General features: G+C 39.3%; 1 protein-coding gene and 1 pseudogene across 2 annotated transcripts in view; one reads left to right on the top strand and one right to left on the bottom strand.

Moving 5' to 3' along the window:
* The window catches only part of COG2 (component of oligomeric golgi complex 2), a 50225-nt gene that overhangs the window by 34262 nt on the left and 3112 nt on the right, over positions 1-12851 (bottom strand). The gene's annotated exons all lie outside the window — the stretch shown is intronic.
* LOC118013022 lies at positions 10178-10830 on the top strand (annotated as a pseudogene).

The following is a 12851-nucleotide window of genomic DNA, read 5'->3' as shown; positions in this document are numbered from 1 at the left end:
GTTGTAAATACTGCAATACTCACTACTCTGAATATAACTCTTGCTGGCCACTGGAGCCAAGTGATCTAGAAGTACTCCCTAGGTAGCAAATGCAAAACTTGGGGCATCATATGAGCATACAAGCTCCTTTCCAGGAGATACCAGCGAGCAGGAGCAAGGGAGAGGGACAGTGCAAAGACGGCACCTGCCGGCTCCATCTTTGGAGAATACCTTACTAGGCCCCCAGATGCATGTTAAATTAGATGCCTGTCCCTCAGGGCTTTGAGATAAGCAAATGAGCCTCTTTTACAGAAAGGCTGAACCCTGCTTCTGTGCTGAGTTCTGAGGTGGTTGAGTCCACTCACGCAACTGCTTTAAGAACTGTTTCTCGGTTCGCTATAGCCTTGTGGGTCTCATGCATGCAAGCCCTGATGGCTGTCAAAGCTAGATGTTGTGGGGTCTTGTCTCTCAGATGCAGGTCTTAAAAGTTGGGGCATCAGATGTGGGGTTCAAACCCTTTGCTCCTCAGGGAGAAGCTTGGGGTTGTGAGTACCCTCCCAATCGTGGGTCGCTGTGCCAGGGGTGGGGTTTATGGCAAGATTGAATCTCACTTCAATGCAGGTTTTTTTCCTATTCACCTAATGTATAGGACTCACTCAGCTAGTTTGAGGGTTTTTTTCCAGAGGAAATTTTTCCATATGGAGCTATAGATTCAGTGTATCCGTTGGAAGAGATGAGTTCAAGATCCTCCTACGCCACCATCTTGAACAGAAACCCCAGACCTTCTCTATGTGTGTACACACACGTAAGTACACACACACACACACACACACAGAAGCTTAATACTCATGCTCTTCTAAACTGCTATTTTCCATCTAAAAATACAACTTCAATGTCTTTTCATAAAACACATTTCTATTAGTATTTTATGTGGATGTTGAGTGTTCCATTCAGCAGATGTTCCAAATCTTGCATAATCAATTTCCAAGTATTGGTCTCACAGGATTAGCTATGCTCTGTTTCACCTCTGTAACACTGTGATGCCCCTGGTAGGCTAATATGCTTAGAGGCAGCAAATTACTATCTACTTCACCCGTGACTTTGCTACTCATTGAGCTGTTTAGTCGGCAAGAATCAGACGTGATGATTCCCAAACTAATTAAGGCCACCTTACACTTACTTCATAATTATATAATTTTATTAAACACTATGTAAACCAACAAAATATGAGTGCAAAAAGATCACTGTTCTTATGAAAACTAAGGCAGGTACTTTGGAAAGACCTGATACAAAGAAATCAATAAGAAAATTTGTGCTAAATTAGGTATGGGTGAGATGATCATGTACCAGGTAGGGAGGGGGTGATCACAGGATTCTCATTCAATTCAGTTAAAGAAACTGAAACTGAATGCAAAAAAGACAACATAGAAATCTTTTTCTTAAAGTCTGTATTTATTTATTTGAGACAGCGAGAGAGAGCAAGAGCAGGGGCAGAAGGAGAGGGAGAAGCAGACCCTGCTGAGCAGGGAGCCTGATGTGGGACTTGATCCCTGAACCCTGAGATCATGACCTGAGCTGAACGCAGCTGCTTAACCGACTGAGCCATCCAGGCGCCCCAACAACTTAGAAATCTAATCAGCAGATCAGCTGTCCGAGAATAGAGCCTGGCACTACTTCAACGGAAAATAAACATACGTGTGTGTGTGTATATATATATATATATATACATACACTTTTTTTTCAAATAAAATGCTAAGAACTATATGCACCATTCCTTAAAGAATACTTGTTTAAACTGACTTTCTTAGTTAATCAACCAAACACCGACCCTGATAGTGTCAGAGAAGAGGACTTCATACTAAACCATAATTTCACAGTCATCTACTGAAAACCACCTGCTCTTAAACTGGGGCCAGAATTAGCCTGGACTTTTGTCTCCTGAGACCATCTCAGACAACACCTTACATCATAGTTATGTAGCACATTAGAGAAAGAACATGGGAGCAGGACTCAGCTCATAATCCTGGCCGTGCTACTCACCAGCTGTATGCCTTTAGGTTGATCACTCTGCCAGCCTCAGTTATATATGCCTTGAAGTTCTGAACTTCATGATGGCATTCTAAATTGTGTGACTCAGCCCTACTGAACAAATGCTATTAGGTAATATATATTCAACTTCCCATTTATGTATTTGTTCTCAGATAAACAAATGCTGCATAACACAAGACTAAATAACTCGGAACATCTGTGAATACTGGGTTAAGGCAGCTTTTGCTATGACAACAAGCAAGCCCAAATTCACAGTGCCATAATACAGACACATCTCACTTACCAGGTATGGTTTTACCATAGTGTACATTTACCAAGTAATTAAAAAGAAAGTATTTACAACCCATACATTTATGGTCAATTGATTTTTCACAAGGATGCCAAGACCATTTAATGGGGGCAAAAAAACCCCAGTCTTTTCAAGTGCCTCCTACTGGGACAAGTGAATATCTATATGCAAAAGAATGAATTTGGAACACCAACTTCAGACACACACACACACACAAAAATCTAACTCAAAATGGATCAAAGATTTAAATATGAGAGTAAAAACTGTAACACTCTTAGAGAAAACGGGTGAAAGTCTGTGTGACTTTGGGTTGGGCAAAGCTTTCTTAGATATGATACAAAAAGCATTAAGAAATAATAGATAAACTGAACTTGATCAAAATAAAAACTTGTGTGTGTCAAAGGTCAGTACTGAGAAAATGAAAAGACAACTCACAGAATGGGAGAAAGTGTCTGCAGATAGTCTATTTGACAAGGATCAAATAACCAGAAAATGCAAAGAACTCTTACAACTCAACAATAAAAAGACAAATAACCTAATTCAAAAACAAGCAAAAGACTTTTGAAGAGATATTTCTCCAAAGAAGATACACAGATGGTCAACGGCACATGTAAAGATGTTCAACATCATTAGTCACTAGCGAAATGCGAAATCAAAACCACACTGAGATACCACTTCACACCCACTAGGATGGCTACAGTAAAATAAGAAAAAGAAAAAAAAAAAAGATGATAAGTGCTGGCAAGAAGGCAGAGAAGCTGGAACCCTCCTATACTGCCGGTGAGAATGTAAAATGGTGCAGCTAATGCGGAACACAGTTCGGCCGCTCCTCAAAAAGTTCCACATACAATTACCCAGCAATTCTACATCTAGCGGTATACCTGATAGAACTAACAACAGATGTTCACACCATGACCTGTACATGAATATTCACAGCAGCATTGTTCATAACAGCCAAAAAGTATAAACCCAACGTCCATCAACTGATGGATACTTAAAATGTGGAAGAGCCTCTTACACAGCCATAAAAAGGAATAAAGTACTGTTACATGCTACAACATGAGTGAACTCTGAAAACATTCTACTCTAAGATTAAAGGAAGCCAGAAGCAAAAGGTCATGTATTATATGATTCCATTTACATGGTATGTTCCAGAATAGGCAAATCCATAAAAACAGAAAGTAGATTCATGACTGCCAGAGAATAAGGGGAGGGGAGAACTGGAACTAACAGGTTGTGATGGAAGTGTTCTGGAATTAGACAGTGGTGACATATGCATCACATACATAGTAAATATACTAAAAACCAGTGAAGAATACACTTTAAAATGGTAAATGTTATGCTTTTGAGTTTTATCTCAATGAAAAATGAAACAACTTAAATATCAACAAGTTAAATGTTCCGATACATTAAAAAATCTAAAGTAACACTAATCACAAGAACACTGGAGGAGCTATATGAATTTCAGACAAAGCACATTTCAGAGCAAGGAAAATTATCAGGCATAAAAAGGAGCATTACATAATGATAAAGAAATCAACTGACCAAGAAGACACAATAATCCTTAATGCATATATGTCTAATCAACGAAGGTTAGACAAAACCAAACAGAATTGCAGGGAGAAATAAACAAATCCATCATCATGGCTGATGACTTCAACACTTCTCCATCAGTAATGGGCAGATCTAGCAGTAGGGCAATAAGGATCTGACAGATCCAGATATTTAGTCAAGACATAGCTCACTCAACACTACCATCAGTTATCAAGACATAGCTCACTCAACACAACATACAACGGACATCCACAGACAACTTAATCCAGTAACAGTGGAATACACATTCTTCTCAAGCTCATATGGAACATTCACCAAGACAGAATAATTCTGGGCCACAAAACACAACAAATTTTTAAAAATAAAAATTATACAAAGTATGTTCTCAGACCACAATGAAATTAAAAATCAGTAACAGAAAGACAGCTGAAAAAGTCCAAAATACATGGAGGTTAAATGACACACTTCTAAATAACACATGAGACAAGTCTCAAGCAAAATAAGGAGGTATTTTGAACTAAGTGAAAAAAAACAACATAGCAAAATGTGTGGGATGCTGCTTAAAGGGAAAATATAGTTTTGAATGCAAAAATTAGAAAAGAAAAAAGACTGAAAGTCAATAATCTAAGCTTCCATTTTAGGCAACAACAAAAAAAAAAATTTAAATCTAAAGTAAGTAGAAAAAAAAATTAGAGCAGAAATCAATGTAAATAAAACCAGGAAATTTTTAAAAAATCAATAAACCCAAAGTCTGGTTCTTTGAAAATATCAATAAAACAGACAAACCCTTAGCCAGGTGAACAAAGAAAAAAAAGTAGAAGACATAAGTTACTAGTATCAGATGAAAGAAGGGCTACCACTACCAATACCAATCACTGGTAAATTCAACCAAACATTTACGGAAGAAATACATACAACTCTCTACAATTTCTTCCAGAAAGTAAAACTAGAAGGAATACTTCCTACCTCATTCTAGGAAACCACCATTACCCTAATACCAAAACCAATACTGCACGAAAAGAAACTACAAACTAGTATCTCTCATGAACACAGATACAAAAATCTTCAACAAAAATTAGCAAATAAAAACAAACAGTATATTAAAAAATTATACACCAAGATCATGTAGGATTTATTCCAGATATGCAAGTCTGTGTCAACATTAGAAAATCAATGTGATCCATCACATCAACAGAAAAATCACATGATCGTATCAATGGAGAGAGAAAAAAACATTTAACAAAAATCACACCCCTTCATTATAAACCCTCAGGAAACTAGGAAAAGAAAGAGGACTTCCTCAACTTGATAAAGAACTTCTGCAAAAAACCCACAGCTAACATCATATTAATACTGAGAAAATAGAAGATGGGGAACAAGGCAAGGATGTCCCTCTTACTACTACTACTATTCAACACTGTACTGGAAATCCAAACTCATGAAATAAGGTAAGAAAAGGAAATAAAAGGCACACAACTTGGGAAAGAATAAAACTGTTCACAGATGACATGACTGTCTACAGAAAATACAAAGACTTCACACACATACCCTCCTGAAACTAGTCAAGTGATTATAGCAAGTTGCAGGATACACAGTTAATATATAAAAGTCAACTGCTTTCCAATGACATATCAGATAAAGGGCTAGTATCCAAAATTTATAAAGAACTTATCAAACTCAACATCCAAAAAAACAAAAAATCCAATCAAGAAATGGGCAGAAGACATGAATAGACCAAAGAAGACATCCAAATGGCCAACAGACACATGAAAAAATGCTTAACATCACTCGGCATCAGGGAAATACAATCAAAACCACAACGAAATACCACCTCACATTAGTCAGAATGGCTAAAATTAACAACTCAGTAATAACAGATGTTGGCGAGTACATAGAGAAAGGGGAACCCTCTTACACTGTTGGTGGGAATGCAAGCTGGTGTAGCCACTCTGGAAAACAGTATGGATGTTCCTCAAAAAGTTAAAAATAGAATGACCCTATGACCCAGCAATTGCACTACTAGGTGTTTACCCAAAGGATACAAACACAGTGATTTGAAGGGGCACATGCACCCCAATGTTTATAGCAGCAATGTCCGCAATACTCAAACTATGGAAAGAGTCCAGATGTCCATCAACAGATGAATGGATAAAAAAGACACACACACACACACACACATACACGAATACTACTCAGCCATCAAAAAGAATGAAATCTTGCCATTTGTAATGAAATGGAAACTAGAGGGAGAAAGACAAATACCATATGATTTCAGTCACATGTGGAATTTAAGAAACAACAGAGGAGGGCACCTGGGTGGCTCAGTCGTTAAGCGTCTGCCTTCGGCTCAGGTCATGATCCCAGGGTTCTGGGATCGAGTCCCACATCGGGCTCCCTGCTCAGCGGGAAGCCTGCTTCTCCCTCTCCCACTCCCCCTGCTTGTGTTCCTGCTCTCGCTATCTCTCTCTCTGTCAAATAAATAAATAAAATCTTTAAAAAAAAAAAAAAAGAAACAACAGAGGAATATAGGGGAAGGGAAGGAAAAACAAAAACACACGGGGAGGCAAATCACAAGAGACCCTTAACTACAGGAAACAAACTGAAGGTTGCTGGAGGAGAGGGGAAGGAGGGAGTAACTGGGTGATGGGTATTAAGAAGGGCACTTGTTGGGATGAGCACTGGGTGTTGTATGCAACCGATGAATCACTAAATTCTACCCCTGAAACTAATACTACACTATATGGTAACTAAATTGAATTTAAATAAAAAAATTTTTAAAAGTCAAATGCTTTCGTATATACCAGCAATGTACAAGTGGAACTTGAAATTAAAAACACAAGACCATTTATATTAGCAGACAAAAAAAATTTAAATACTTAGGTACAAATCTAACAAAATATGCAAAAGACCTATATGAGAAAAAGTACAAAATTCTGATGAAAGATAGCAAGGAAGGTAAGATCTAAAATGGAAAGACAGTCCATAAACTTGGATAAGAACACTCAATACTGTTAAGAGGTCGGTTCTTCCCAAATTGCTCTACAGTGCAGTGCAATCCCAATCAAAATGCCAGGAAGTTCTTCTGTGGATATCAACAAGTTGATTCTACAGTTTGAATGGGGGGGCGCCTGGGTGGCTCAGTCACGCGTCTGCCTTTGGCTCAGGTCATGATCCCAGGGTCCTGGGATCGAGCCCCGCATAGGGCTCCCTGCTCAGCGGGGAGCCTGTTTCTTCCTCTCCCCCTCTGCCTGCCGCTACCCCTGCTTGTGCTCGCCCTCTCTGTCAAATAACTACTTTTTTTTTTTTAAAGAAAAAGGTCTGAAAAGATGCTCAACATTGTATGTCATTAGGAAAATGCAAATTTAAATGAGATACTATTACATACCAGTTAGAATGTCAAAAATCCAAAACAGTAACAGTACCAAATGCTAGCAAGGATGTGGGGCAACAGGAACTCTCATTCACTGTTGGTCAGAAGGCAAAATGGTGGACATTTTGTAAGACAGCTTGGCAGTTTCTCACATAACTGAACACACTCTCACCATAAGATCCAATAATTGTGCTCCTTGGTATTTACCCAAAAGAGCTTAAAACTTATGTCCACATAAAAACCTGCACACAGATGTTTACAGCAGCTTTATTCTCTAAGTGCCAAAACTTGGAAGCAATCCAAATTTCCTTCAGTAGGTGAATAGATACTCTGTGCCACATCCACAAAATGGATTATTCAGCAATTAAAAAAGATGAATTATTAAGCCACAAGACCTAGAAGAACCTTAAATGCATATTGCTAAGTGAAAGACCAGTCTGAAAGGCTAAATACTATATGATTCCAACTATATGGCATTCTGGAAAAGGTAAAAATTAACCAGCATTTTTATTTTTTATTTATATTTTTAAGTCACCTCTACACCCAATGGCGGGGGGGGCTGGAACTCACAACCCCGAGATCAAGAGTCAGATGCCCTAGTGACTGAGCCAGCCAGGTACCCCTGAAAGGGAAAAATTAGACAGTAAAAAGATCCGGGGTTACAGGGGTGAGGGAGGCGGGTGCAAACAGAGGATAAGAAATGAATAGGTGAGGTACAGGGGTTTTCAAGGCAGTGAAACTAGGTTGTAAGATACTGAAAGTAGGTAAATAACACTACACATTTGTCAAAACCCACAGAACTATAGACAGAAGAGTAAACCATGGACTTTAGTTAATATTGTATCAATACTGGTTCATCAGTTGTAACAAATGTACCACAACAATGTAAGACATTAATAATAGGAGATACTGAAATTAGAAGAAAAATAGCTTCTCTTTGTACTCAGGGTTATTTCCTATTTGAACCCAGGTAAAGTACAAATCCCCCAAAAGGCCAGAAGTTGTGAGATCACAAGAGGTGTTGGAATACAGGAAAAGAAATCAGCAAACCAGACAAGTTGCAGGCAATTTAAGTACCATTAACTATCAGAGAAGCAGTGACATCACTCAAAATTAAAACCAAATAGAGTTTAAAAGTTTAGCTACTTTACTAACTAGTTGCATTCAGGGACGGCAAACAAAGATGAATTCAAAATAATTTGGGAATTAATCATTTAAAACTTAACAAAAATCCAAATATTAGTATTTTTAACACCACGAAAATTACATAGAATTTTGGAAAGATCAAAGTTCTCTAAGCCGCCAAGAAGTAAAACACTCCCCCCCAAATACATGGACTTATAAAATCACTGCATACTATCTCCACAACAGAACCAGAATCCCCCTGGCACCATCACGCTGTATCTGTAATTATGCAAAATACTAAGAGGGCACATGAAATTTATGATCTCTGCCCTAAAACATGTCCCATTTCATTGAGACAAAAAAACAAAATAGTTAAGCATTAACCTGCACACTACATAGGGGTTGAAAGACATAAAAAGTTAGTGTGAGCTCGTGTGTGTGTGTGTGTGTGTGTGTGTTTCCAACCATTCTTGAAGACCAATGGACAAAAGAGATGAGTAAATGCCCCTGTATATCCCTTAAATATTACATAAGTATTTATCATGCAACTCCAGCTCCTCTTTAAGACGTGGGGACACAGTCATGAAAAGGAAAGACAAGGTCTCTGCTCTTAAGGAGCATATATTCCTAATGCAGAAATGAGAAAATAAACACGTAAGCAAATAAACATGATATTAATGAATAGTGATCAAAGCTAAAAAGAAAACAGGACACCATAAAGGTGAGTGACAAAAGGGATGTACTTCAACTTGGATGACCAGGAAAGACACTTATAGAACAATGATATCTGAGTTGAGATTCAAATGACACAAAGGAGCTAGCCGTGGGAAGTATGGGGAAGAGTGCTCCTGCCTGAGGGATCAGCATGTGTGCAAAAATGTCCCTGGAGCTCTTCCCTCCCGCCCCTGCCCTCAAATCTCTCACCCAGGTAGGTGGTGACATAATCTAGGACTTGTGTCTCCCAAAATTCATTCTAAATCTTTATTTGGCGACTAAATTATTCAAGCTTGAGAAATTAAAAAACATATGCTAATGAGTTCTTCCCACCATCTACAGAGAGATCATCTTAAAAGTATCATGAAATAGTTAACACTGAAATTCTAAGGTACTTCTAACATTTTAATCAATTTTGTATCTAACTCCTTTGCTGAATTTATATACCTTTTGACATACTTATGAAGAGACAAAGAAAACCTATATTCTGTAAATTTATTCATCCATCTAACAAATATTTGAGCACCTAATTACACTCTGTTCCAGCTGATTTCTTCTCTTTATCTCTCCTTTTCCCCTCAATTTAACACCAATCATAATCTACACAGGCTTTTAGTTTGCTTTCCCAATTTAATTTCTCGAGCTATTAAGTGGAATTATCTAGTTCCAGAGTTCTCAACACTGGTTGCACATTAGAATCACCCGAGGAACTTTAAAACAAAAAGCCCAAGGGGCACTTGGCTGGTTCAGTCAGTGGAGTGTGCAGCTCTTGATCTCGAGGTTGTGAGTTCAAGTCCCACGTTGTGTGTAGAGATTACTTAAAAATAAAATCTTAAAAAAAAAAGAAAAAGCCAAGCCCTGGTTTGTGATTAGTTTGTTTAAATGTTTCAAGAAATTTGATGCTAAATGCTATAAGACTAGTTAAATAACAAAAAGATATATTTACATAATGCTTCCTGCTCTCAAATTTTGAACAAAGAAATTACTAATAATCAGTAACTCAGTAAGCCAACATTTTATTCAGATGATAAGTTTTATAATATTACAAAGAGTGAATTAAGAAATCAAAAGCAAGGAGAAGCGAGTGTGGCATGAACATGGGGAAGCAAAAGAAAACAAGAAAGTATGTGACCATGAAGCAAATGCTTAGCTCCGAGATCAGAAGCTTAAAGAGAAGGTCAGATTAAAACCTAAAAAGAAAGAAAAGATCCCAGCTCACTCAAGGAAAGAGAAGTCCCCCAACACCCTTCCTGTTTCTTCCTCCAATATAAACACACAGCTGGGTCACCTTACCACATCCTGGTTAATACCGACTTTATCAACTTTTCCATTAAAGCCAAACTTGACCTGGTACCGTCAATGATGGACGGGTCTGTATGCCAAGTGTATCCGTTGTGTAACTGCCTGTGTAATGGTTGAAACTGAGAAACTGGATAAAAGTATCCACTGGCTCTAAGGATTGCCAAGGATCCAAGATTCAATTACCACGTACACAGAAGGGAACCTACGCAGATGACTGCTTAGTACAGAAGTAATTCAGAGTAATTCAGTTACATTGTGGCATCAGTTGACCCAGATCCAGAAGATCCCTGGAGTTCCCATCATGGACATTTCTAACTATAGATACAACACTGAGTGAATGCCTGATGATGATGGAGCCCCTCGGTTCCAATTCTTAATAGAGTTCCTCAGCCTTCCTTTACCGACTTTTTCTGTTGCCAGTTCATACAAGCAATATGCTATCGCATGAATTATTCTACTTAACCATCTCCTGTTAGGAGCTATGGTTAAATACACTCACTTTTTGATGTTTTGAAACTGATATTTTGTATCACTTTAAATTTTGTTGCATCTTTCTATAAATCAGATGATCGCTCACATAAAAAAAAAAAAAAAAAGAAAGGAAAATCAAAAGCATGGACAACAAAAAAACACTTCTTTTTGCCGGAACCTCTTCTTACCAAGTGCCAATCAGATAACCTTTGTCTGATGTTACATTTCCTCTATCAACAAGGAAAGTATTTCACATAAGAAAATTTCTCTATAAAATGAGATGTAGCCTTACATTCCATGTTTGGCTAATTTGAATTTTATTATGATGTCTGTCTCAAACCCATGTGGAAGAGAATGGGATCTTGTCATCAATACGTGGCATCAAACTAAGCACCTACAGGGTAAGCACTCAGCTCCTGTGACACAAAGGGGGCTCCGGGGGTGGGGGACCCTGGGCAACAGCGGCTGACCTGCCTGCCTGCTGCCATCTGCTATTGTCACTCTTCCCTCTTCCTCCTGTCAGCCACCATCTCTGGCTGCCATCAACAAGGTCCACCTCAAACAGCCACCTTTCCCCTCTGGTCCCGTTTACTGTAGCTAAGCCACAGGCCGAGAGTCCAGATCACCAGCTCTGTCGGAATTTCTTCTACGGTAGGAGGCGCCCTGTTGGTGAAATGTAGGCACGAAGGCATACGGACGTTGTGCCATCTTGTGGGCTGTTCTTAAGATTCTGATTATCCCGCTTCCCCAAGTTCCCACCTGCAGCCTCTGGAAAGGAACATGCTACAGTATGATTCCCAATGACTGATGCACGGGGGTCAGGAGATCAGGCCTGTGATTTGCGCCAACTAGCTGTGCGACTTTAGAGGAAGTCATGACACCTCAGACCTCAGTTTCCTTATCTACAAACCAGAAAAATGGACTACCGTCTTTTTTTCACAGAAGAGCCCACAAAGATCATGTAGATAAGCACCATCTCATTACACTAACAAGCAAACAGAAGCCCGGAGGCGAGTGACTTGCCCCAAGTCACACACAAGCGGACGCAGAGCTGCAGGCAGGACCCACATCCACAGGTCACAGCTAATCACCCGCACAATACAAAGAGATCTGAGCAGCTGGTCATTTTTTCCCTTTTCCATTTTGTCCGTTATTAGAATGCATGCTCCTTGAGAACAAGGACATGCCGGACACGCTTCCTGTTTCAAAATTCCCAATTCACCCAATTAGAAAAGGGAGGAGCCTCGATGACTTACTCCCCACCGGTTCTTTAACCTATGGTACATGCATACAGTCACCATAAGGAGGACTCCCGATTTCACTTCTCATGAAAAAGGTATTGCGTGCCTACCCAGGGTGCCAATGAAGCTGGGGGTTCAGGAGAGGAGCTGATGCAGAGACGTTCAAAGGAGGCAGACTCTGGCTCAGCACAGAAACAAACTGTCTACTAATAAAACGACCCCACAGGGGACTGAGTCTCTTTGAAATATGTTCAAATGTGTCGGAAAATATTTTTTCAAGAGCCAGTGGACTGACTAGTCACTTGTTACCTACAAGAGTGCCCTGCCTGCAGTGTACATCACGAGCCAGAAAAAGACAAGGAAGGTGCAAGGAGACTGGGTAAGAAGCCTCTATGGTAGGATGGTGAGAGAGCACTGTGAAGGTACCAGAAGAGATGGAGAGAAGTAGATGGATTCAAGAGGTATTTAGGAAGTGAAATCTACAGGACTTGGTAACAGACTAGATTTTGGAAATGTGACAGAGAGGAGTTGACTTCCAGTTTCCCAACTCCCAACTCCCAACTAGATGGATGGTGAAAGTGTTTACTGAGATAGGCAATAGAACAAGAAAGCTGGTTTTCAGGGGAGGAGGTGCTCATGAATTCAGTCTTGAACATGATGAGTTTGAGAGGCCACAGACATATCCAAGAAGAAATGTCAGCAAGTTCAATATATAGGATTGGTGCTCAGGAGGCATTTGGGCCAGAGATAGGAATCT

The sequence above is a fragment of the Mirounga leonina genome, unplaced genomic scaffold (assembly GCF_011800145.1).
Source record: "Mirounga leonina isolate KUSES-001 unplaced genomic scaffold, KU_Mleo_1.0 Mir_152, whole genome shotgun sequence".
NCBI classification, from domain to species: domain Eukaryota; kingdom Metazoa; phylum Chordata; class Mammalia; order Carnivora; family Phocidae; genus Mirounga; species Mirounga leonina.
This window is presented reverse-complemented; position numbering and strand designations above follow the sequence as displayed.